The sequence below is a fragment of the Triturus cristatus genome, chromosome 10 (genome assembly GCF_964204655.1).
Source record: "Triturus cristatus chromosome 10, aTriCri1.1, whole genome shotgun sequence".
Lineage (NCBI taxonomy): Eukaryota > Metazoa > Chordata > Amphibia > Caudata > Salamandridae > Triturus > Triturus cristatus.
In genome coordinates, this window is record NC_140593.1 from 869,791,791 (window position 1) to 869,817,261 (window position 25,471).

Here is a 25,471-nt window from a genome sequence, read left to right on the forward strand (position 1 = left end):
GCAGAACTGCTTTAGAGCGAGAGAACCGGGTCAGCAGAGCTGCTTTAGAGCCAGAGAACCACGTCAGCAGAGCTTTTGTAGAGCCAGGGAACCAGATCAGCAGAGCTGCTCTGTAGCCTAAGAACTAGGTAGGCAGAGCAGCTCTAGAGACAGAGAACCAGGTCAGCAGACCTGCTGTAGAGCCAGTGAAAGCACATCAGCAGAGCTGCTTTACAGGGAGAGAACCAGGTTAGCAGAGCTGCTTTAGAGCCAGAGAACCAGGTCAGCAGAGCTGCTTTAGAGCCAGAGAACCAGATCAACAGAGCTGCTCTAACTGACACTGACTGACTGACACTGACTGACTGACACTGACTGATTGACACTGACTGACACTGACACTGACTGACACTGATTGACTGACACTGATTGACTGACACTGACTGACTCACACTGACACTGACTGACACTGATTGACTGACACTGACTGACACTGACTGACACTGACTTACACTGATTGACTGACAATGACTGACTGACACTGACTGACTGACACTGACACTGACTGACACTGACTGACACAGACTGACTACTCTCCACTACTCTACTACTCACTTTCTACTACTCTCTACTACTCTCTCTCTACTACTCACTCTCTACTACTCACTCTCTACTATTCTCTACTACTCACTCTCTACTACTCTACTACTGTCTACTACTCACTCTCTACTACTCAGTATCTACTACTCTCTACTACTCACTCTCTACTACTCACTCTCTACTACTCTCTACTGCTCACTCTCTACTACTCTCTACTATTCACTCTCTACTACTCTCTACTACTCTATCTCTACTACTCACTCGCTACTACTCTCTACTACTCACTCTCTACCACTCACTCTCTACTACTCTCTACTACTCTCTACTGCTACTCTCTACTACTCACTCTTTACTACTCACTCTCTACTACTCTCTAATACTCACTCTACTACTCTACTACTCTCTACCACTCACTCTCTACTATTGTACTACTCACTCTCTACTACTTACTCTCTACTATTCACTCTCTACTACTCACTCACTACTACTCACTCTCTACTACTCGCTCTCTACTACTCTCTAGTACTCACTCCCCACTACTCACTCTCTGCTTCTCGCTCTCTACTACTCTCTCCTACTCACTCTCTACTATTCACTCTCTACTACTCTACTACTCTCTACTACTCATTCTACTACTCACTCTCCACTACTCACTCTCTACTACTCTACTACTCTCTACTACTCTCTCTACTACTCACTCTCTACTACTCTCTGCTACTCACTCTACTACTCTCTACTTTCCTTCTACCACTCACTCTCTACTACTCTACTACTCACTCTCCACTACTCTCTCTCTTCTACTCACTCTCTACTACTCACTCTCTACTACTCACTCTACTACTCTCTACTACTCACTCTCTACTACTCTCTCTCCTACTCTCTCTCTACTACTCTCTACTACTCGCTCTCTACTACTCTCTACTACTCACTCTCCGCTACTCACTCTCCACTACTCGCTCTCAACTTCTCTCTACTACTCACTCTACTACTCACTCTCTACTAATCCACTACTCTCTACTTCTCACTCTCTACTACTCTCTACTACTCACTCTCTACTACACACTCTCTACTACTTGCTCTCTACTACTCGCTCTCTACTACTCTCTACTACTCACTCTACTACTCACTCTCTACTACTCTCTACAACTCACTCTCTACCACTCCACTACTCTCTACTACTCACTCTCTACTACTCACTCTCTACTACTCTCTACTACTCACTCTCTCCTACTCTCGATTACTCACTCTCTCCTACTCTCTACTACTCACTCTCTACTACTCACTCTCTACAACTTTCTACTACTCACTCTCTACTACTCTCTCTCTACTACTCTCTGCTACTCTCTACTACCCACTCTCTACTACTCACTCTACTACTCACTCTCTATACTCACTCTCTACTATTACTCTCTCTACTCCTCTCTACTACTCACTCTACTACTCACTCTCCACTACCCTCTGATTCTCTCTCTCTGCTACACACTCTCTACTACTCACTCTCTACTACTCTATACTACTCACTCTCTACTACTCACTCTCTACTACTCACTCTACTACTCACTCTCCACTACTCTCTACTACTCACTCTCTACTACTCACTCTCTACTACTCACTCTACTACTTTCTAGTACTCACTCTCTGCTACTCTCTCTACTACTCTCTACTACTCTTTCCTACTCACTCACTACTCTTCACCTCTCTACCGCTCTCTACCTCTCTCTCTACTACTCTCTACACCTCTAACTCTCTACACCTCTCTACTTCTACCACTACACCTCTACCTACACCTCTCTACCTCTCTCTACATGCACACATATGCACATATATATATATATGCATATATATATGCATATGCATTTATATATATGTATGTGTATTACCTACTGGTGGTCGCCAGTAGGTAGTTATAGTTAGGACCTATTTTCCATAGGAAATTTGCAACATTCTATTCCCAATAAGTCTGGCGCCGGTTGACGAATCTTCGCTAAAATTTTTAAACTTTTGGCCACCTCCGGTCCGCTCCTATCCTGAAAGTTTCGTGGTGATTCGTCAAGCGGGGGCTGAGAAAAAAGGGGGGTCCCAAAACGTGTTTTCCCCATGCAGTTTCCCATAGGACCTGTTGACGCAGCTGCAGCCCGAACTGCTGAACGGAATTACACCAAATTTGGCAGAAAGGTAGACCTTGGTTCAGAGTCATGCCTTTTGCTTAAATGGTGTAAATCTGTTCAGCAGTTCCTGAGAAAATCAAAAGTGAAATGACATATATATCTGGGCGGAGCCTAACCACACATCTCATCGTGAGATCTGATTGGCTGTCAGTGCTTCATCCAAGAAGTGTTGGCAGCCATCTTGGGACCAATATACATGATAGCACCTCATTAAAAAGCATTGCAGTTAATAGAAGGTTTTAAGACTTTAGTTACATTATAAATCATTTGTTGATGGTACCATACTCATTTTAGGAATTGTGGTATGTTCTAAGGTGATTTTACCATTTGAAAAGCCTTCTGCTGGGATATCATGAATCATGTTTGAGAGAAAACTATTTTCACATGCTTTTCCCACAGAGGTTGGGAAGGTGATCTATAAGCTAAACTCCGAGCATATTTTCTGTAAATTCACATTATCTTTCTTAGTCATGTGAGAATGAAGTCTGACATTCTCAGTAAAACATGTACATCCAACAAGGGCAGAGACTGTCAGATGATTCCTTTGTGTTCTACTGCAGCTTCCCAGAGTGTTCCAAAGAACAACTAGAGAGCTAACGCTCCTACTTATGATAAAAGTATGGCACACCTGAAGCCATCTTGATTGGAATAAAGTGGTAACTCTTAAAACATTTAATTTAAAAAGGAACAACATGAGGGGGTTCATTTTGCCATAGAATGTATGATTAGTGCTGCAGAAAGAAAAATTAGGGCACATTTTGAGTGACTTCTCATATCCTCTTCTATTTCATTAAAGAATTCTGACATGCAGACTGAAACATGCACTTTCAATACCAGCAGCAGACTTCCCTGGGGAGCAGTAGCTTTACTACAGTGATCTAATGAGCAACTAGACTGCTAACATTCTGAATTTATGGCAAATGTGTGACACATCTGAATGCCTTCTTCATTGAATCAAAGTAAAAAACTGACGGTATGCCTCCTGAGAAGACTCTAGAAAATGAGGAAATTAGGGAACTTCATAACAAGTCTCCCAAGATGGCCACCAGAGACAAAAGAGCCCAAATGTAGCACAAATATCACCGAGATGTAGCCCAAGTATAGCCCAATGACAGAATGTCCCAGAGTGTTTTAAAGAACAACTAGAGCGCTAACAGTCTTACTTATGACAAAAGTAAGGCACACCTGATGCCATCTTGATTGGAATAAAGTGGTAACACTTAAAACATTTAATTTGCAAAGGAACAAAATGAGGGGGTTCATTTTGCCATGGAAATATGATTAGTGCTGCAGAAAGAAAAATTAGGACACATTTTGACTTCTCAAATCCTCTTCCATTTCATTAAAAAATTCTGACATGCAGACTGAAACATGCACTTTGAATACCAGCAGCAGACTTCCCTGGTGAGCAGTAGCTTTAGTACAGTGATCTAATGAGCAACTAGAGTGCTACCATTCAGAATTTATGGAAAATGTGTGACACATCTGAATGCCTTCTTGATGGAATCAAAGTAAACAAGCATTGCAAATGCAATAGGTCTCGCCCTCGTTTAAGTTAAAGCAATTCTGTTTGTAATTAGGTGGCTTTTTAGCTTTGCTTTTATTAGTTTTTTTCTAAATTTCATGTGCATACCATGCATATATGTATATGTATTCATGCATTTATATTTGTATTTATATAGATATGCAGATTATATATATGTTTATATATGTATGTATATATATATACACATACATATATAAATGCATATGCATATATGTGCGTATGTGTGCGTGTAGATAGAGGTAGAGACAGGTAGAGAGGTAGAGGTGTAGAGGTAGAGACGTAGAGGTAGAGAGGTAGAGGTAGAGAGTAGTAGATAGAGAGGTAGAGAGAGGTAGAGAGGTAGAGAGTAGAGGATGAATAATAGAGAGTAGAGAGTAGAGAGAGAGTAGTAGAGAGAGTAGCAGAGAGTGAGTAGTAGAGAGTAGTAGAGAGTGAGTAGTAGAGAGTGAGTAGTAGAGAGAGAGTAGTAGAGAGTGAGTAGTAGAGAGTAGTACAGAGTGAGTAGTAGAGAGTAGTACAGAGTGAGTAGTAGAGAGTGATTAGTAGAGAGTAGTGGAGTAGTAGAGAGTGAGTAGTAGAGAGTAGTAGAGACTGAGTAGTAGAGTGAGTAGTAGAGTGAGTAGTAGAGAGCAAGTAGTAGGTAGTGTGTAGTAGAGAGAGAGTAGTAGAGAGTAGTAGAGAGTGAGTAGTAGAGAGTGAGTAGTAGAGAGAGTAGTAGAGATTAGTGGAGTAGTAGAGAGTGAGTAGTAGAGAGAGAGTAGTAGAGAGTGAGTAGCAGAGAGAGTAGTAGAGAGTAGTAGAGTAGTAGAGAGTGAGTAGTAGAGTGAGTAGTAGAGAGTAGTAGAGAGCGATTAGTAGAGAGTGAGTAGTGGAGAGTGAGTAGTAGAGTAGTAGAGAGTGAGTAGTAGAGAGTGAGTAGTAGACAGAGAGTAGTAGAGAGTAGTAGAGTGAGTAGTAGAGAGTGATTTGTAGAGAGAGAGTAGTAGAGAGTAGTAGAGAGTGAGTAGTAGATAGTAGAGTAGTAGAGAGTGAGTGGTAGAGAGTAGTAGAGTGAGTAGTAGAGAGTAGTAGAGAGTGAGTAGTAGAGAGAGTAGTTGAGAGTGAGTAGTTGAGAGTGAGTAGTAGAGAGTGAGTAGTAGAGAGTGAGTAGTAGAGAGTAATAGAGTAGTAGAGAGTGAGTAGTAGACAGTGAGTAGTAGAGAGTAGTAGAGTGAGTAGTAGAGAGGGAGTAGTAGAGAGAGAGTAGTAGAGAGTAGTAGAGAGTGAGTAGTAGAGTAGTAGAGAGTGAGTGGTAGAGAGTAGTAGAGAGCAGTAGAGTGAGTAGTAGAGAGTGAGTAGTAGAGAGTGAGTAGTAGAGAGTGAGTAGTAGAGAGTAGTAGTAGAGAGTAGTAGAGAGTAGTAGAGTGAGTAGTAGAGAGGGAGTTGTAGAGAGAGAGTAGTAGAGAGTAGTAGAGAGTGAGTAGTAGAGTAGTAGAGAGTGAGTGGTAGAGAGTAGTAGAGAGCTGTAGAGTGAGTAGTAGAGAGTGAGTAGTAGAGAGTAGTAGTAGAGAGTAGTAGAGAGTAGTAGAGAGAGAGTAGTAGAGAGTGAGTAGTAGAAAGTAGCAGCGAGTGAGTAGTAGAGAGTGAGTAGTTTAATTTAAAAGGAACACAATGAGGAGGTTCATTTTGCCATAGAAATTATGATTAGTGCGGAAAAAAGAAAATTAGGGCACATTTTGAGTGACTTCTCAAATCCTCTTCTATTTCATTAAAAATTTCTGACATGCAGACTGAAACATGCACTTTCAATACCAGCAGCAGACTTCCCTGGTGAGCAGTAGCTTTACTACAGTGATCTAATAGGCAACTAGAGAGCTAACATTCCGAATTTATGGCAAATGTGTGACACATCTGAATGCCTTCTTGATGGAATGAAAGTAAAAAACCTGAAAGTATTTCCTACTGAGGAGACTGTTGTAAATGAGGAAATTAGGAAACTTCAAAACAAATAGGTCTCCCAAGATAGCCACCAGAAACAAAAGAGCCCAAATGTAGCACAAATATCACCGAGATGTAGCCCAAGTATAGCCCAATGACAGATGGCCCAGAGTGTTTTAAAGAACAACTAGAGCGCTAACAGTCTTACTTATGACAAAAGTATGGCACACCTGATGCCATCTTGATTGGAATAAAGTGGTAACACTTAAACATTTAATTTGCAAAGGAACAAAATGAGGGGGTTTATTTTGCCATAGAAATTATGATTAGTGCTGCAGAAAGAAAAATTAGGGCACATTTTGACTTCTCAATTCCTCTTCCATTTCATTAAAAAATTCTGACATGCAGACTGAAACATGCACTTTGAATACCAGCAGCAGACTTCCCTGGTGAGCAGTAGCTTTAGTACAGTGATCTAATGAGCAACTAGAGTGCTACCATTCAGAATTTATGGAAAATGTGTGACACATCTGAATGCCTTCTTGATGGAATCAAAGTAAACAAGCATTGAAAATGCAATAGGGCTCGCCCTCGTTTAAGTTAAAGAAATTCTGTTTGTAATTAGGTGGCTTTTTAGCTTTGCTTGTATTAGAGTTTTTCAAACTTTCATGTACATACCATGCATATGTATGCATATATGTATATGTATATGTTTGGATGCATTCATGTTTATATAGATATGCAGATTATATGTATATGTTTATATATGTATATATATCATAAAGCAAATGTTACTCCTTCTGGGGTGCTGGGACCCGAGAAGGGTGGCGTACGCGCCGGTGGAGCAAGCCGGTAATGCAAATGTCCCAGATTCCAAAAATATATATTGTTAGTATGCTCTCAGGAAAACAGGCACAGCAACCATGTATGTGGGTCCAAGTATTTAATTACACAACGCGTTTCGGCACAGAGCCTTGATCACGTGTAACGTGAACACTACCACAACAAACACTTTAGAGAATCTTATCTAGAATCCCAACTATGTTTTTATTGTCCTTGATGTACAATCTCTGTATACGATTGTATTGTATTGTATTGTATATCGATTTGTAGAGCGCGATTGCTGCCCGACGGGCGTCCAAGCGCTAAGGATGCAGCCAGAGTGGGGAGGTACGGCGGGAGTTAGGACAGGGATTAGGTCAGGGCAGACCTAGCAAACAGAAGAGTCTTTAATTGTTTGCGGAAAGATTGCAGGTTGGGATTGCATCTAAGTTGAAGCGGGAGTGAGTTCCACAGTTTTGAGGCATTCAGAGCGAACATTCTGCCTCCAGTTCTCGCTCTCTTAACTTTTGGAACCACGGCCAAAAAGGCTTCGGTGGAGCGTAAATTCCTACTTGGGTGATAGCGGGTGACTAAATTGTCATTTATTGCTGGACCTGTTTTCCAGAAGGCATGATGTGAGATACATAGTGCCTTAAAAGCCACTCGCTGTTTCACCGGTAGCCAATGTAGACTTTTTAGTCCAGGTCTGGCTGACTGTGTACGTGGAATGTTAAGCAGGGTACGGGCTGCGCAGTTCTGCACAACTTGTAACTTCCGTAGAGTCAGTTCTGGGGCACCCACGTAGAGGGCGTTATTGAAATCCAACCTGGACTGTATCAGGCCTTGTACTGCCACCTGTTTGGCCTCCATTGGTAAAAGGGGCAGGACTTTTCTGATTATTCTGAGCAGGCCAAAACACGTGGCAGATAACTTGGTGGCCTGGTGAGTGAAGGTGAGATTTTTGTCCAACCAAATTCCCAGACTTTTTACGCTCTCTTTGGGGATGGGGGGCGTGCCCAGACATGAAGGCCATAAGGAGGTGAAAGGTACTGGGGAAGCTGGGCCCAAAAGCATGACCTCAGTCTTACGATAATTGACCGTACTAACAATATATATTTTTGGAATATGTATATATATATACACATACATATACATAAATGCATATGCATATATATGCATATATATATATATGTGCATATGTGTGCATGTACAGAGAGGTAGAGAGGTAGAGGTGTATAGGTAGAGGTGTAGAGGTAGAGAGGTAGAGGTAGAGAGGTAGAGAGTAGTAGAGAGAGAGGTAGAGAGAGGTAGAGAGTAGAGCGGGAGTAATAGAGAGTAGAGAGTGAGTAGAAGAGAGTAGTAGAGAAAGTATCAGAGAGTGAGTAGTAGAGAGTAGTAGAGTGAGTAGTAGAGAGCGAGTAGTAGAGAGTGAGTATTAGAGAGTGAGTAGTAGAGAGTAGTAGGGAGTGAGTAGTAGAGTGAGTAGTAGAGAGTAGTAGAGAGTAGTAGAGAGTGAGTAGTAGAGAGTAGTAGAGAGGGAGTAGTAGAGAGTGAGTAGTAGAAGTAGTAGAGAGTGAGTAGCAGAGAGAGAGTAGTAGAGAGTAGTAGAGAGTGAGTAGCAGAGTGAGTAGTAGAGAGTAGTAGAGATAGAGTAGTAGAGAGTGAGTAGTAGAGAGTAATAGAGAGTGAGTAGTAGAGAGTGAGTAGTAGAGAGTAGAAGAGAGAGTAGTAGAGAGTGAGTAGTAGAGAGTAGTACAGAGTAGTACAGAGTGAGTAGTAGAGAGTAGTAGAGAGTGAGTAGTAGAGAGTGAGTAGTAGAGAGAGAGTAGTAGAGTAGTAGAGAGTGAATAGTAGAGAGTGAGTAGTAGAGAGTAGTGGAGTAGTAGAGAGTGAGTAGTAGAGAGTAGTAGAGAGTGAGTAGTAGAGTGAGTACTAGGGAGTTGTAGAGAGCAAGTAGTTGAGAGTGTGTAGTAGAGAGTGAGTAGTAGAGAGTAGTAGAGAGAGAGTAGTAGAGAGTGAGAAGTAGAGAGAGTAGTAGAGTAGTAGAGAGTGAGTAGTAGAGTGAGTAGTAGAAAGTAGTTGAGAGCGAGTAGTAGAGAATGAGTAGTGGAGAGTGAGCAGTAGACAGTAGTAGAGAGTGAGTAGTACAGAGTGAGTAGTAGAGAGTAGTAGAGAGTGAGTAGTAGAGAGTAGTAGAGTGAGTAGTAGAGAGTGAGTAGTAGAGAGTGAGTAGTAGAGAGAGAGTAGTAGAGAGTGAGTAGTAGAGTAGTAGCGAGTGAGTGGTAGAGAGTAGGAGAGAGTACTAGAGTGAGTAGTAGAGAATAGTAGACAGTGAGTAGTAGAGCGAGTAGTAGAGAGTAGTAGAGTAGTAGAGAGTGAGTAGTAGAGAGTGAGTACCAGAGAGAGTAGTAGAGAGTGAGTAGTAGAGAGTGAGTAGTAGAGAGTAGTAGTAGAGAGCGTGTAGTAGAGAGTGAGTAGTGGAGAGTGAGTAGTAGAGAGCAAGTAGTAGAGAGTGAGTAGTAGAGAGAGAGTAGTAGAGAGTGAGTAGTAGAGAATGAGTAGTAGAGAGTAGTAGAGTGAGTAGTAGAGAGTGAGTAGTAGAGAATAGTAGAGAGAGAGTAATAGAGAGTGAGTAGTAGAGAGAGAGTAGTAGAGTAGTAGAGAGTGAGTGGTTGAGAGCAGCAGAGAGTAGTAGAGTGAGTAGTAGAGAGTAGTAGAGAGTGAGTAGTAGAGAGTGAATAGTAGAGAGTAGTAGTAGAGAGTAGTAAGTAAATTTTATTTGCAGAGTTAATAAAAACCATTGCAATTCCACATTATAAAAATAAAAAGAGGATAAAACAAATACATTCTCTACGTTACCCAACAAATACTTAAATTCAGTCTAAAACAATAAAATCTTCCAGATTAAGACTTTCATCATATCATTTCCGTCACTTTGATAAGTTTTACAATAAAACTATATAATTGTGTACAGTTCATACTATCAAGTGACTCCAAGATAAGTTAAAAAACAGGTTTCTGCATCCTTATCTCCACCTCTTTCATAAATTTCACCAAGTTGCAGTTTAGCCGCAAATCGTCAGGGGAAAAACAGGCAAGCACGGCATTCCTTCGGGTGCGTATTCCTCGTTGGTTAAACAAACATTTAAGCAAACGTTTCCTTACTTCTAACAGTTTTTTCACAGGAGCATAAGAGGTGTGGCATGTCCTCAATTGCCTTACCACATAGCCGACATAGGGCATCCCCTTTGTCCCTCTGCAAATGTGGAAGATGGCATCTACAAGGGATCAGGCCCATTCTGAGTTTTAGAAACTTCAGCTTTAAAAATCTTGAGTAGCCCAAATTGATATAACTCTGTAGACCTTGATTTGAATAGGAGTTTAAGACAAACCACCCATGTGATCTCCTGGCAACTGACTCCTTATCTTCTATCCATGATAGGTGTTTTGTTGTTTTCTTTACCAGTCTTTTAATAGTTGAATGATTGGTGGAAGTATTCCATAGCTCCTTTAAGCCTAGGGTCACCAGGCTTTTGGCCAGATAGTTAGCAGCCTGGGATACTTGATTCTGCTGTAATTCTGTCCATAAAAGGCTATTAAGAGACCCTTGTTTTGCCTTCCTGATTTCATCCCACGTAATTATGTATGCGCCCTGTCTTGCAAGCGCCTGTTTGTGACCTCCAAACTCTAATCTCATTTGGGCTGGGGATGTGTATTTAGGTAGACCAAAAATGATCCTATATACTGATGCCACAGTTTTATCCAAAATTCCTGCATCTCTTCCTCGTTGTGCTTCACTGCCATAAGTAATAGTAGGCAAGAGTTTTGAGCGAATAACTTGTATTATGGGGAAAAGAGATGGACTAGTTAATTTTCCATTTAATTTTTTTAGCGAGACTCCTATGGCAATGTCTTTTCCTCTGATAGTTTCTTTTTGTAGGATAAACTGGCCACCACTGTCAATTATGACTCCTAGATATTTATACATGTTTGTATCCTCTATACGATTTTTATTCCAAAACCAACTGTTCGATGACTTTCTTTTTTTGTTGATTGACATCGTTTTTGTTTTGTTCAAATTAATTGACAATTGGTTTTCATCAGAATATCTTTTTGTAGCATCAATAAGATTTTGCATCCCTATTTTCTTGTGGCTAATTAAAACCAAATCGTCTCCGTATAGTAATGAGGACAGTATTTGGCCTCCTAATTTTGGTGCATGAGAATTGCAGTTATTGAGCAACGGAGTGAGGTCTCCTAGGAACAGGTTAAATAGTGTAGGGGCCAAGACGCATCCTTGTTTTAGACCATTATTTGTTCTGATGCGTCTCGACAGATGAGAGCCGTCACCCAGCTTAACCTGCACCCATGTGTCACTATGTAAATTAATCAACAGATCTAATAGAGGCTTTGGTATCCCCCACTTCTGTAGTTTGGCCCATAAAAGATTACGATTAATATGATCAAAGGCTGCCTTATAGTCTATAAAGCACAAATTGATTGGCATTTTAGATGTTTTTGCCTTATCAATTAACAGACCCATAGCCAAAATGTTTGTTGTTGTCCCGACAGTTTTGGCAAATCCGGTCTGATTAGCTGGAATTAGAGAATATTCTGAAGCCCAGGCCTGCAGTTCCTCCAAAAGGATTCCAGCAAAATATTTTGCTTCGTTATCCATGAGCGGTACAAAAGGGGGTGGTGATGGACGGAGCATCAGAACCAATCAAACACTCACACCCAGTCAACAGATCTGAGTTTGATCCATCACCGTTCTTTAGCCCACTCTGCCACCCCAGTTCAGACATGGCCATATGCAAATCAGTCTGACCCTGTGCCTCATGGGAACAGTCCAGCCCGAACTGCCAAGCCATGCCTTCCCTGGACCGGAAACAAGCTTCCTAGGACCGGTTTCTGGCATTTCAGCCGTCTTCAGCCAGGCTTGCTTGAATCCAGTGGCAAAGTGAGCAAGGGACTCACGTCTGAGCATACCCTGCCAACTTATGGCGAACAAAGCGGTACAAAAGGGGGTGGTGATGGACGGAGCATCAGAACCAATCAAACACTCACACCCAGTCAACAGATCTGAGTTTGATCCATCACCGTTCTTTAGCCCACTCTGCCACCCCAGTTCAGACATGGCCATATGCAAATCAGTCTGACCCTGTGCCTCATGGGAACAGTCCAGCCCGTACTGCCAAGCCATGCCTTCCCTGGACGGGAAACAAGCTTCCTAGGACCGGTTTCCGGCATTTCAGCCGTCTTCAGCCCGGCTTGCTTGAATCCAGTGGCAAAGTGAGCAAGGGACTCACGTCTGAGCATACCCTGCCAACTTATGGCGAACAAAGCGGTACAAAAGGGGGTGGTGATGGACGGAGCATCAGAACCAATCAAACACTCACACCCAGTCAACAGATCTGAGTTTGATCCATCACCGTTCTTTAGCCCACTCTGCCACCCCAGTTCAGACATGGCCATATGCAAATCAGTCTGACCCTGTGCCTCATGGGAACAGTCCAGCCCGAACTGCCAAGCCATGCTTTCCCTGGACCGGAAACAAGCTTCCTAGGACCGGTTTCTGGCATTTCAGCCGTCTTCAGCCAGGCTTGCTTGAATCCAGTGGCAAAGTGAGCAAGGGACTCACGTCTGAGCATACCCTGCCAACTTATGGCGAACAAAGCGGTACAAAAGGGGGTGGTGATGGACGGAGCATCAGAACCAATCAAACACTCACACCCAGTCAACAGATCTGAGTTTGATCCATCACCGTTCTTTAGCCCACTCTGCCACCCCAGTTCAGACATGGCCATATGCAAATCAGTCTGACCCTGTGCCTCATGGGAACAGTCCAGCCCGAACTGCCAAGCCATGCCTTCCCTGGACCGGAAACAAGCTTCCTAGGACCGGTTTCTAGCATTTCAGCCGTCTGCAGCCAGGCTTGCTTGAATCCAGTGGCAAAGTGAGCAAGGGACTCACGTCTGAGCATACCCTGCCAACTTATGGCGAACAAAGCGGTACAAAAGGGGGTGGTGATGGACGGAGCATCAGAACCAATCACACACTCACACCCAGTCAACAGATCTGAGTTTGATCCATCACCGTTCTTTAGCCCACTCTGCCACCCCAGTTCAGACATGGCCATATGCAAATCAGTCTGACCCTGTGCCTCATGGGAACAGTCCAGCCCGAACTGCCAAGCCATGCCTTCCCTGGACCGGAAACAAGCTTCCTAGGACCGGTTTCTGGCATTTCAGCCGTCTTCAGCCAGGCTTGCTTGAATCCAGTGGCAAAGTGAGCAAGGGACTCACGTCTGAGCATACCCTGCCAACTTATGGCGAACAAAGCGGTACAAAAGGGGGTGGTGATGGACGGAGCATCAGAACCAATCAAACACTCACACCCAGTCAACAGATCTGAGTTTGATCCATCACCGTTCTTTAGCCCACTCTGCCACCCCAGTTCAGACATGGCCATATGCAAATCAGTCTGACCCTGTGCCTCATGGGAACAGTCCAGCCCGAACTGCCAAGCCATGCCTTCCCTGGACCGGAAACAAGCTTCCTAGGACCGGTTTCTGGCATTTCAGCCGTCTTCAGCCAGGCTTGCTTGAATCCAGTGGCAAAGTGAGCAAGGGACTCACGTCTGAGCATACCCTGCCAACTTATGGCGAACAAAGCGGTACAAAAGGGGGTGGTGATGGACGGAGCATCAGAACCAATCAAACACTCACACCCAGTCAACAGATCTGGGTTTGATCCATCACCGTTCTTTAGCCCACTCTGCCACCCCAGTTCAGACATGGCCATATGCAAATCAGTCTGACCCTGTGCCTCATGGGAACAGTCCAGCCCGAACTGCCAAGCCATGCCTTCCCTGGACCGGAAACAAGCTTCCTAGGACCGGTTTCTGGCATTTCAGCCGTCTTCAGCCAGGCTTGCATGAATCCAGTGGCAAAGTGAGCAAGGGACTCACGTCTGAGCATACCCTGCCAACTTATGGCGAACAAAGCGGTACAAAAGGGGGTGGTGATGGACGGAGCATCAGAACCAATCAAACACTCACACCCAGTCAACAGATCTGAGTTTGATCCATCACCGTTCTTTAGCCCACTCTGCCACCCCAGTTCAGACATGGCCATATGCAAATCAGTCTGACCCTGTGCCTCATGGGAATAGTCCAGCCCGAACTGCCAAGCCATGCCTTCCCTGGACCGGAAACAAGCTTCCTAGGACCGGTTTCTGGCATTTCAGCCGTCTTCAGCCAGGCTTGCTTGAATCCAGTGGCAAAGTGAGCAAGGGACTCACGTCTGAGCATACCCTGCCAACTTATGGCGAACAAAGCGGTACAAAAGGGGGTGGTGATGGACGGAGCATCAGAACCAATCAAACACTCACACCCAGTCAACAGATCTGAGTTTGATCCATCACCGTTCTTTAGCCCACTCTGCCACCCCAGTTCAGACATGGCCATATGCAAATCAGTCTGACCCTGTGCCTCATGGGGACAGTCCAGCCCGAACTGCCAAGCCATGCCTTCCCTGGACCGGAAACAAGCTTCCTAGGACCGGTTTCTGGCATTTCAGCCGTCTTCAGCCAGGCTTGCTTGAATCCAGTGGCAAAGTGAGCAAGGGACTCACGTCTGAGCATACCCTGCCAACTTATGGCGAACAAAGCGGTACAAAAGGGGGTGGTGATGGACGGAGCATCAGCACCAATCAAACACTCACACCCAGTCAACAGATCTGAGTTTGATCCATCACCGTTCTTTAGCCCACTCTGCCACCCCAGTTCAGACATGGCCATATGCAAATCAGTCTGACCCTGTGCCTCATGGGAACAGTCCAGCCCGAACTGCCAAGCCATGCCTTTCCTGGACCGGAAACAAGCTTCCTAGGACCGGTTTCTGGCATTTCAGCCGTCTTCAGCCAGGCTTGTTTGAATCCAGTGGCAAAGTGAGCAAGGGACTCACGTCTGAGCATACCCTGCCAACTTATAGCGAACAAAGCGGTACAAAAGGGGGTGGTGATGGACGGAGCATCAGAACCAATCAAACACTCACACCCAGTCAACAGATCTGAGTTTGATCCATCACCGTTCTTTAGCCCACTCTGCCACCCCAGTTCAGACATGGCCATATGCAAATCAGTCTGACCCTGTGCCTCATGGGAACAGTCCAGCCCGAACTGCCAAGCCATGCCTTCCCTGGACCGGAAACAAGCTTCCTAGGACCGGTTTCTGGCATTTCAGCCGTCTTCAGCCAGGCTTGCTTGAATCCAGTGGCAAAGTGAGCAAGGGACTCACGTCTGAGCATACCCTGCCAACTTATGGCGAACAAAGCGGTACAAAAGGGGGTGGTGATGGAAGGAGCATCAGAACCAATCAAATGGATCAAACCCAGATCTGTTGACTGGGTGTGAGTGTTTGATTCAAGCAATCCTGGCTGAAGACGGCTGAAATGCCAGAAACCGGTCCTAGGAAGCTTGTTTCCGGTCCAGGGAAGGCATGGCTTGGCAGTTCGGGCTGGACTGTTCCCATGAGGCACAGGGTCAGACTGATTTGCAGATGGCCATGTCTGAACTGGGGTGGCAGAGTGGGCTAAAGAACGGTGATGGATCAAACCCAGATCTGTTGACTGGGTGTGAGTGTTTGATTGGTTCTGATGCTCCGTCCATCACCACCCCCTTTTGTACCGCTTTGTTCGCCATAAGTTGGCAGGGTATGCTCAGACGTGAGTCCCTTGCTCACTTTGCCACTGGATTCAAGCAAGCCTGGCTGAAGACGGCTGAAATGCCAGAAACCGGTCCTAGGAAGCTTGTTTCCGGTCCAGGGAAGGCATGGCTTGGCAGTTCGGGCTGGACTGTTCCCATGAGGCACAGGGTCAGACTGATTTGCATATGGCCATGTCTGAACTGGGGTGGCAGAGTGGGCTAAAGAACAATGATGGATCAAACCCAGATCTGTTGACTGGGTGTGAGTGTTTGATTGGTTCTGATGCTCCGTCCATCACCACCCCCTTTTGTACCGCTTTGTTCGCCATAAGTTGGCAGGGTATGCTCAGACGTGAGTCCCTTGCTCACTTTGCCACTGGATTCAAGCAAGCCTGGCTGAAGACGGCTGAAATGCCAGAAACCGGTCCTAGGAAGCTTGTTTCCGGTCCAGGGAAGGCATGGCTTGGCAGTTCGGGCTGGACTGTTCCCATGAGGCACAGGGTCAGACTGATTTGCATATGGCCATGTCTGAACTGGGGTGGCAGAGTGGGCTAAAGAACGGTGATGGATCAAACCCAGATCTGTTGACTGGGTGTGAGTGTTTGATTGGTTCTGATGCTCCGTCCATAACCACCCCCTTTTGTACCGCTTTGTTCGCCCTAAGTTGGCAGGGTATGCTCAGATGTGAGTCCCTTGCTCACTTTGCCACTGGATTCAAGCAAGCCTGGCTGAAGACGGCTGAAATGCCAGAAACCGGTCCTAGGAAGCTTGTTTCCGGTCCAGGGAAGGCATGGCTTGGCAGTTTGGGCTGGACTGTTCCCATGAGGCACAGGGTCAGACTGATTTGCATATGGCCATGTCTGAACTGGGGTGGCAGAGTGGGCTAAAGAACAGTGATGGATCAAACCCAGATCTGTTGACTGGGTGTGAGTGTTTGATTGGTTCTGATGCTCCGTCCATCACCACCCCCTTTTGTACCGCTTTGTTCGCCCGAAGTTGGCAGGGTATGCTCAGACGTGAGTCCCTTGCTCACTTTGCCACTGGATTCAAGCAAGCCTGGCTGAAGACGGCTGAAATGCCAGAAACCGGTCCTAGGAAGCTTGTTTCCGGTCCAGGGAAGGCATGGCTTGGCAGTTCGGGCTGGACTGTTCCCATGAGGCACAGGGTCAGACTGATTTGCATATGGCCATGTCTGAACTGGGGTGGCAGAGTGGGCTAAAGAACGGTGATGGATCAAACCCAGATCTGTTGACTGGGTGTGAGTGTTTGATTGGTTCTGATGCTCCGTCCATCACCACCCCCTTTTGTACCGCTTTGTTCGCCATAAGTTGGCAGGGTATGCTCAGACATGAGTCCCTTGCTCACTTTGCCACTGGATTCAAGCAAGCCTGGCTGAAGACGGCTGGAATGCCAGAAACCGGTCCTAGGAAGCTTGTTTCCGGTCCAGGGAAGGCATGGCTTGGCAGTTCGGGCTGGACTGTTCCCATGAGGCACAGGGTCAGACTGATTTGCATATGGCCATGTCTGAACTGGGGTGGCAGAGTGGGCTAAAGAACGGTGATGGATCAAACCCAGATCTGTTGACTGGGTGTGAGTGTTTGATTGGTTCTGATGCTCCGTCCATCACCACCCCCTTTTGTACCGCTTTGTTCGCCATAAGTTGGCAGGGTATGCTCAGACGTGAGTCCCTTGCTCACTTTGCCACTGGATTCAAGCAAGCCTGGCTGAAGACTGCTGAAATGCCAGAAACCGGTCCTAGGAAGCTTGTTTCCGGTCCAGGGAAGGCATGGCTTGGCAGTTCGGGCTGGACTGTTCCCATGAGGCACAGGGTCAGACTGATTTGCATATGGCCATGTCTGAACTGGGGTGGCAGAGTGGGCTAAAGAACGGTGATGGATCAAACCCAGATCTGTTGACTGGGTGTGAGTGTTTGATTGGTTCTGATGCTCCGTCCATCACTACCCCCTTTTGTACCGCTTTGATCGCCATAAGTTGGCAGGGTATGCTCAGACGTGAGTCCCTTGCTCACTTTGCCACTGTATTCAAGCAAGCCTGGCTGAAGATGGCTGAAATGCCAGAAACCGGTCCTAGGAAGCTTGTTTCCGGTCCAGGGAAGGCATGGCTTGGCAGTTCGGGCTGGACTGTTCCCATGAGGCACAGGGTCAGACTGATTTGCATATGGCCATGTCTGAACTGGGGTGGCAGAGTGGGCTAAAGAACGGTGATGGATCAAACCCAGATCTGTTGACTGGGTGTGAGTGTTTGATTGGTTCTGATGCTCCGTCCATCACCACCCCCTTTTGTACCGCTTCGTTATCCATGAGGGCAACCAGTCTATAATTATTTGGAAGAGTTTTGTCCCCTGCCTTAAATATTGGGGAGATGATTGAACCCTTCCAGGAGGCAGGTAAAACATTTAAATGTTTGATTTCCAAAAACAGAGGTAGAAGGGCTCCAGCCCATTCCTTTTCGTTCAATTTGTACAAAATAGGGGGAATGCCATTCGGGCCTGACGCCCCGTCCCGCTTCCCTTTTTTAATTTGGCACTCAATTAGTTTTCGAAGTTTCATTGAACCTATATCGACGCTTCATGCTGTCTGGTTGTATCTAATATCACTCAAGGGAAATAATTTGTTGTCATCAGCAGCTGTCATCGAGTTATTAGTATTATGTAGTGAAAAATGGTCTTTGAGATAGTGAACCCATGTTTGTTCACTAATGTTTGAAGAGACTCCTTCGTGCCCAGGATTCATAAAGGAGTTAATTGTTTTCCAAAATTTTGCCCCGTCGTTCAGCTTGATATCAGAATGTAATTTTGCCCACAGGTTTTCCTCAATTGATCTATTTGCTTCCCTTTTGTTTTTTTTTAAAGATGATTTTAGTTCTAACAGATGGGAAGGTCTTATTATGTCGTTTGGTAGGTGTCTAAGTTGGCGTATTGTACGTGCGATGTCTTTTTTTATGCTCTTTATTTTAGTTCTATGATCTTTTGTGAGAGGGAGCATGTTGCTAGCCTTCTTTGCGTATTGGGGTTTCAGGGTTGTTGTGTAACCTGCCATGTTGGATGTAAAGCTTTCCCATTTCTGAACCTCGCTTGCCCCGATTCGCTCCTCAAAGTGTTGCTTTGCTCTTGCTTCTATATCTCCATCCATTACTGCTGAATACTTGATCCTTTTGTAATTGATGGTATAAATTGACTCGTTTGGTACCAACGATTGTTCGAGTTTTGGTTTCATGATATTAAATATAATTTCCTGCGGACAGTGATCGCTGTCAGCTTTTTCCCCTAATTTAAATGAAGCAATGTGGCGAAATAGAGATAGTGACATAAAGGTATAATCCAGAATTTTACTTACTCTTGTAGAGTAGAATGTAAATGCTGGCGGAGTGTCTCCACTGAGTCTCCCATTCAGTGCTCTGAGATTATAATGCTCAAGGGTCTCTAAAACCACCTCTCCAAGCTTGGATTGTGAGGATGGTAGTGTAGCCTCTTGATGTGGAATATTCCAGGCTATGTTTAAATTGCGGCTCACGTCACTCGATGAGATTCCCATCAGGTTGAGATTAAAATCCCCGGTAATCATAATATCAGTTATTAAAGTATCAGTTATGATGTCATCAAGACATTTGTATAGATCCTTTGTGGCTTTTCCTTTCCTTTTCGGATGGATATAAGCGTTTATCAGTATTAGCTCGAGACCTTTCTTGTTTTGAGTTGAGGAAGACAAGTTTATTGCATTTAAATCTGGGGAAGAAAGGCCTAAGTCCTTAACATCATAGCCACTTGCAACCGAGACATAAGACACTAACCCCCCTTGTAGGTGACCACATTTTGCTGTTTTCACTGCACTGGTAAAAAAACGAAGAAATCCATGCAGATGTGGAGGTTCTAGTTGCCATGTTTCTTGTAGGGATATAATGTCAAAGGACTGTAAATAGTTAACAAAATCCAAATCAATCATTTTGGAAGCGAGACCATTAATGTTCGATGAGCATATTTTTAATTGGTTTTGCCTTTTTATTTCCTTGTGAATTCCCATTTGTCAGTTTAGCTGATTGTTTATTGTTCTTGAGATCCATCTTAGGTCGATAAAGCTAGGTGAAGTGCCGGCAAGGGTACAACCCGTAACCCTAAGATCTTCAGCACTACTTGCTCCTTCCATCCCTTTAGCGCGTCTAAGTACAGTTTGTACCTTCCCGTTAGCGGAGTGCAGTTCTCTTACTCCGACCACCGGAATTAATAGATCAGGATATTTCGGTTTTGTAAATGGGGCAGTTGTTATTCCCCAATCTTTAAAGGTCTTAGTTTCTGCCAAGATTTTTTGTGCAACTAAGGGTGTTGTCCATGTTGCTTTTGTTTTTTCGACCTTCGTGCCAGCTTCCGATTGAAATTGAATAGAATCCAGGTCCTGAGTTGTGATACCTGTTAAAGATGGAATATGAGCTAACAGTCGTAAGATGTTACCTCTATTCAAGATATCATATTTGCCTTTTGAGATGTACTCTGGGGTAAACCAGACAATATTTGATGAATCTTTTGATGTATCTTTCAATGTGTCCGTGTAACTAGGTTCGTTATTGTGTTCGTTATAATGACTTTGTACGAATTCATGTCCTTGTGTTACGGTCAGTGGTGCTTGCTCTGGTATGGGAAGGACAGCTTTCCGCCCTCCAAGGTTGCGGATTTCCTCTACAGTAGTTGATTTTGCATTCCCATTTCCAGTTCCTTCTTCCCTTTTTAGTTTTATGATGTTATTTCTATTCGTTGAACTTGTATCAATGGATTGTGATGTTTGTCTAATAGGGAGCGATCCGTTGTCATTTGTTTCTTTAAGGTCTCCATTCTGTGATGCCTGTTGTATTATCAAGACGTTTTTTACCGTATGGTTAATTCCATGTGTTTTTAAGGAAGTCATTTTGGTAGCCATAATTGGTAGATCCGTGGTATTCTGCTTTACTGTCTGGATATTTTCTCCCTCCTTAATTTTACTGCCATTCGCTGGTGATAATGGCGGTATGCAAGAGACTCTGAGTGAAGCATTTAGTGATGTAGTTTTGTCGGATTCTATTACTTCTTTTTTACTGACCTTATCCACAGAATTGGGTTCTTGTTCATTAAATTGAGACGTTGACCCAAAGAGACGCCTGAAGCCTTCTTGAGCAACGATTAATTTTTGGTTTCTACCTTTACGTTGTTTTGCCCTCCTTTGTTTAGCGTTAGGTTTCTTCACAACCTTGTCATCTATTTGAGCTACAGGACATAGATCTATTGATTCTCCCGTTTCTTTTATTACTTTGTTAAATTTCTTGTTAATCGAAATGTCCGTGTCCCCCCGAGAAACATTTTTCCCGATCGATGTTAAGCCTATGTTTTTTGTTTTGTCGATTGAGATTGAAGTGCAAGTTTCAAGGGAGTGCTTATCTAGTTCTACGTCCGTTTGTCTAGAGCAAAAGTAGTTGGTATTACTTTGCAACGGATTTTTTAGTTGTATGCATAGATCAGACAACATTGATGGTAAAGTAGCCAGTTTGTCGATAATAGGGCTGCATCCACATCCCGCGTCCCTGTTGTGGGTTAGGGCCTGTTTATTTTGTAGCAGAGTCGTTAGTGCTCCCAATTTCCCATCGATAGCAACCACAAACACAGCCAGAGTGTCTAGAAGAGTCAACTGAGCGTCCATCTTATCTGATTGGTAGTGAAGTGTTTTTACAAAAAGTTGTATTGTATTTAGCAGACTGTCCCATGCCATCCCCTGGCTATTATTTTTTGATGAATTGACCATACGGACTGGGGATGTTGTATCCTTTTGGTATTCCTTTTTCTTTTCCTCTCCCATCTCTAGATCGTCTGTTAGATCGATCGCAGTACCCATGTTTGCCGTATTCGGCCCATTACTAATTGAGTCTTGGTCGTAAGCTGGCATTACGTCGTTCCAATCTTCTGATCCCAAGCGTGAGGAGATCTCTATGACGTCTGAGACATTTGTAACATTTTCTATTATAGTTAGAACCTTTGTTCCCCCCCCCTTTGCTAGGCTCCGTTTGATGATTTGATGGAACATTATTTGAGAGAAGGGTGGGTGGTAGTGTTTTTAGATCTTTAACACACTGTGCCCCGTCATTCCTTTTTTGGAAATAATCAGCTCCTTTGGAAAATGATTTGTCCCCAGAACATGTTCGATTTAATTGACATAATTGACTTGGTTGGTTAATAAACAAAGATTTGTTAGTTGTGTCATAGTCTTCAAGATTATTTTCGATGTTTATAGATCTCCAGTCATCATTTGAACTGAGACCTGTTACTGATACATCATGATTATTATATTGACCACTTTTAATCGTCATAGTTTTCTCAATTGTCTCTTCCTGTTTATGAACTTGAGCTTTGACTTGCTCAATGTTTCTAATTGAAGCACTTCCCATTGTTGTACAGCAAATCCGTGATTTGCCGTTTTGAGGGGTTGATGTTATTTGCCGGGGACTGTTAAATAGTGTATTTGTACTTCTTTTTGTGTCAGGGCTTTTCCTCTCCTGTGTTGATTTCAGATCTTCAATAACTGGTGGTAGTTGACTTAGTTGTACAGGTTGAAGAGGTGATTGAAGGCCGATGACATTTGTTATGTTTGAGAAAAGCGTATCCCCTGGATTTTTTAAGAATGAAAATTTTGTAAAAATCTTAGGTTGATGAGAAAGCTGCTTTTTTGTTGTTTTTTTATTTTCCAAATTTTGTAGTTGTCCAGAGGCGTTTCCAACAGCTGGTGGCTCTATTGCAGAGCAGTTATTCATGATTACTTGCTCTAGTTCTGGTTGTAAGGCAGATCTTTCATCTTCCTTCATCATGTTTTTCCGCCTCCGTTTTTTTGTATCTTTTGTATTTTTTTTAATATAGCGCTATCTCGAACACGGCCAGACCTCATGGTACTCTCCACTTAGTTGAGGTATAGAATTTCACTTTTTGTCGCACGGAGCTTGTCGTATTGGTAGAAGCCTTAAGCTTATTATAAGTTTATTGTGAAGTTTATTGTGAAACCACGATAAACTATAGATAATGCCGCTGCTGCAAAAGTACAGTGGTGACTGACTACACTGTTTCCGAAGATGAGATGAGCTAGTGCCCGGAAAAGGTTCACCTTTGCTTTTCTCCTTTCGCCCAAACCTTGGCGTTTTAGAAGAGTCACAGCGTCTGTCAAAATCAACAGACTTTTTCCATTCGACTCGGGGCTCCTCCCCCATTTCCAAAGATAATGGACCAACAAACCCGGTCACAGCTCATAGAGCAGATTGGGCGCTCCAAAGTGCACTAGGCCCCTCCAGATACCTGGGGCGTACGCCTGATGCAACTGTTTAAGTAAGGTGCGTACTCTCGTGCCCAGAACACTCAGAATCACAGGTAGTGTCATAAAACCCCGGGGTCTTTCCAACGGGAGGCCAGCGAGAGTCTTTACTGGTTTGCCACTTGTAAATTAACAGCAATCCGCAAAGAAGAACAGATGACCCTCCGGAATCAGGCCCCAATCAAATCAATCAAACCGAGCCGGGAGAGGACCGAGCCGGGAGAGGACTGCAGAGAGGGGCGGGGGAGGGGCGATCAGCGGTTTCGAGTTCCCCCAGCAGTTTTACTGGTCCCGATGAAGATTACTCACGTCCCATCCGTCTCGCGTCTCCTGCGCCTCCCGTGTCTCCCGCTGCTTGATGTTTGGCACGCAGTACTCGGTGCTCGTTCTTCCGCCCGCGTGATGCTGCCGATTTGCTGCCGCTGGTCACTCGCTCTGCTCCGTTCTGCGCTGCTCTCCGCTGCTCTCCGCTCTCCTCCACGTGACCAATTGGCGTCCTCACTCACTAGAGTAGTAGAGAGAGAGAGTGTAGTAGAGAGTGAGTAGTAGAGAGTAGTAGCGAGTGAGTAGTAGAGAGTAGTAGAGAGTGAGTAGTAGAGTAGTAGAGAGTGAGTGGTAGAAAGTAGTAGAAAGTAGTAGAGTGAGTAGTAGAGAGTGAGTAGTAGAGAGTGAATAGTAGAGAGTAGTAGAGAGTGAGTAGTAGAAAGAGTAGTAGTAGACAGTGAGTAGTAGAGAGTAGTAGAGCGTGAGTAGTAGAGAGTGAGTAGTAGAGTGAGTAGTAGAGAGTAGTAGCAAGGGAGTAGTAGAGAGTGAGTAGTCAGTCAGTGTCAGTCAATCAGTGTCAGTCAGTGTCAATCAGTCAGTGTCAGTCAGTCTGTGTCAGTCAGTCAGTGTCAGCTAGAGCAGCTCTGCTGCCCTGGTTCTCTGGCTCTAAAGCAGCGCTGCTGACCTGGTTCTCTCTCTCTAAAGCAGCTCTGCTGACCTGGTTTCTCTGGCTCTACAGCAGGTCTGCTGACCTGGTTCTCTGGCTCTAGAGCAGCTCTGCTGACCTAGTTCTTATGCTACAGAGCAGCTCTGCTGATCTAGTTCTCTGGCTCTACAACAGCTCTGCTGACCTGGCTCTCTGGCTCTAAAGCAGCTCCACTGACCCAGTTCTATGGCTCCGAAGCAGTTCTGCTGACATGGTTCTCTGGCTCTAGAGCAGCTCTGCTGACCTGGTTCTGTCCCTCTAAAGCAGCTCTACTGACCTGGTTTCTCTGGCTCTGCAGAAGCTCTGCAGACCTGGTTCTCTGGCTCTAGAGCAGCTCTGTTGACCTGGTTCTTAGGCTCTAGAGCAGCTCTACTGACCTGGTTCTCTGGCTCTAAAGCAGCTCTGCTGACCTGGTTCTATGGCTCGAAAGCAGCCCTGCTGATTTGGTTCTCTGGCTCTAGAGTAGCTCTGCTGACCGGGTTCTCTGGCTCTAAAGCAGCTCTGCTAACCTGGTTCTCTGGCTCTAAAGCAGCTCTGCTGGCCTGGTTCTCTGGCTTCTAAAGCAGCTCTGCTGATCTGGTTCTCTCCCTCTAAAGCAGCTCTGCTGACCTGGTTTCTCTGGCTCTACAGCAGCTCTACTGACCTGGTTTCTCTGGCTCTACAGCAGCTCTGTATCAATATTTCAGTTTGAATGTTTTGCAAAAATGTTTTTTGCAATTTTCAGAAAAATATATTATGTTATTTAATGAATAAATCATTTATAAATAAACAGTTAAAAAACTGTAGAAAATCAGTACAAAAAAATAGGTATAACAACTATCACACTTAAAAATTAGCATTTAAAAAACCTTTGAAATTTACTGAAAAAACCATAGGTTTCAGGCACATTATAGTTAGAAATTAGCATTTAAAAAACCTTAGAAATTCACAGAAAAAAACATAGGTTTCAGGGGTGTTATAGTTAGCTAGCCATTTCACTCGTACAAAACCATAGAAATTCCTCCGTTATAGTTAGTTCTGCTAACTATAACTCGCATGCCCGCAATGCACTGCTGATGATGTCACATATTGCATCATTCATGACATGGTCAGTGACATCACTGATGACATCACTGATGACATCTCAAATGACATCACTGATGACATCATCCACGTGACTATCTGATACACCTCATCTTACACTAGTATAACCTTTCATCACTCACTGTAAAATACAGAGTACCATATTTGAAACCATTGACACACCAATACCAGTCACTGATTCCTAAGTCTACACACACAACTCCCCATTCAACAACAGAATCATTTATACATGCAGTCACTAATTAATAGAACACTATTGTTAGACCTGGCATCTTTGGCGTGGTTTCCCCTGACTTTTTGCCTCTGCCTCCTGTATTTTTGACGCTGTGCTGGATTTCGTTTTTGCTGGTT